The following is a 1,930-nucleotide window of genomic DNA, read 5'->3' as shown; positions in this document are numbered from 1 at the left end:
TAATTATATAAACCCACATGGCTCAGGAAGGCTGCGGTGGATGACAGCTTTGTTTTTGCCTTTTTTCCCCCCTCTGAAAAATAATCTCACCTCATTTTACTTGAAAAATAGCAAAAGTGCGAGGTGAAGTGGCCTGTAAAAGAAGGACACAGAGTGAATCATGATGAGCTGTTTTTTTTTCTTTTTTTTTTTCTTTCCTATCTCCGTGCTGTCCTGCAACTTGGCCAACTAATACAAGGAGACGTGCCATTCTTGAGAAAATGTCCCTTTGGCAGCCCTCTCTGAACCTAGAAAAACAACAGCGCTGGTCAGTTCTTTGTTCTCTGCGAGCATCTCAGCCACTGGCCATTGTTCGCTCGTGTTTTCAAGGCAAGGAACGCATGTTTTTATTCTAAAAACAGCATGGGAGCACACGGTGGGCGACTGATACACCTCTCCTATACATATGTGGACTTCATGGATTAATCCGATTGTAAATATTGCAATTTACTTACCTTTACCTGTTCAGGGCTGCGCATTAAGGGGGGAAGTAGGGACAGCTTTTCTGGGGCCATGCCAGCAATACTCATCCATCCATCCATACATGATCTTGTCCTTTACAATACTCATGTTCATCCTGATGTACAAGCAACGATAACCAAATTTAGTTTTGACCAAAATACTCAATTCACTTATCAAAACGACAGACATAAACATTTGAAAAGAAGTGAGAGGAAAAACGGGGAGTTGGGAAATGCCCTTTGGAACAGGGGGCTATTATAGATAACATCCTTATCGCTGTATGTCTCAGATATCTCGAGTCTGTCAGTGGAAATGTTCAGACACCAGCACACATAAAGCACTCTCTCATCTAGGCCTACTTCATGCTCTCCGGCGAGTCCGCGTCTGCAGACGACAGCTTCAAACCGAAACATTATAAATGATTCTGAGCGTCTTTCCAAGTTGCAGTGTTTTACAGCTGGCGGCAAGTAAATTAAACCAAAGCTGTTTCCATAGCGATGGATTTCCGACAAAAAAAAAAAAAAAAAAAAAAAAGGCCAGCTGTCATCTGCATCGTGACTGATGACTTAATGCTAATGCAGTGTCTGATGAGCTGGTGTGGAAGCTTACTCCAATAAACACCATAAATTTAAGAACGGATATATGTCTTTGGATTGTTTACTGCTTTACTTAGGAAGTGCAGTGAAGGCAGTATTTAACGTTCAAAGGTCGGCTTTGTGAGACAGTTGATTTTTGAGTCTCTTTAGCAGCTCGTCAAATACTGATGCTTCGGGATTGTGGGTCGGTGCAGCTGCCATCTCAAAGCATCTGTATTTGATGAGATGGGAATGAAATCAACTTTCTAACAAAGTGGACCTTTGAGTTATGACAGAAAAAAACATTTAAATTGCTGTATCTCCCTTTTCGACAGAAGAAGAAGAAGCTATTCTTAAAGAAGCTCTTAGGGATGGCCAAGGTGATGAGTTTTGTTTGGTTCTTTGAGGGTTACTAGCGGTTTGGTGAACAACTGGCTGCTGTTGTGTACACCAGACCATATTCACATGGCGGCCATTTTCCTCTGGCGTCAAGCTCTCGGTGGGAAGCTGCATATGTTTATGCTGCTGCGCTCCAGGTTGCAGGTCCTCTGAACGTATTGAATCTGACAAATCGTCATCGTTTCAACGCTTCCTTGCCGATCAGCAACTGAAAAGATGCTAAATAGTGAAAATCTGGAGTGTTATTGAGCAGTGAAACACAGTAAAACACATTTTTGGATAACCCATTGGCTAATCTTCGTGGCCAACATCGATCTCCTATCGTATTGTATATAATGTATCAAATGTTAATGTTAGCGAGGGTTGAAAGCTAGGAGGCTAACGGGCTATCATGTATGTCAATATATGGCCTGACGTCCCTCTGAATTTTCATTATTCATTGAACAATATTCATT

General features: G+C 41.8%; 1 long non-coding RNA gene across 1 annotated transcript; it reads right to left on the bottom strand.

The window, feature by feature from the left end:
- Positions 1 to 221: 221 nt before the first annotated feature.
- LOC119032142 lies at positions 222 to 958 on the bottom strand. The gene is made up of 3 exons (XR_005078792.1): positions 861 to 958; positions 495 to 616; positions 222 to 287 (listed from the first exon to the last, which is right to left on the bottom strand). It is a non-coding gene; the product is annotated as an uncharacterized LOC119032142 (long non-coding RNA).
- Between the last annotated feature and the right edge of the window lie 972 nt (positions 959 to 1,930).

The sequence above is a fragment of the Acanthopagrus latus genome, chromosome 14, assembly GCF_904848185.1.
Source record: "Acanthopagrus latus isolate v.2019 chromosome 14, fAcaLat1.1, whole genome shotgun sequence".
Lineage (NCBI taxonomy): Eukaryota > Metazoa > Chordata > Actinopteri > Spariformes > Sparidae > Acanthopagrus > Acanthopagrus latus.
The sequence above is the reverse complement of the archived record's forward strand: the minus strand, read 5'-3'. Positions and strand labels throughout refer to the sequence as shown.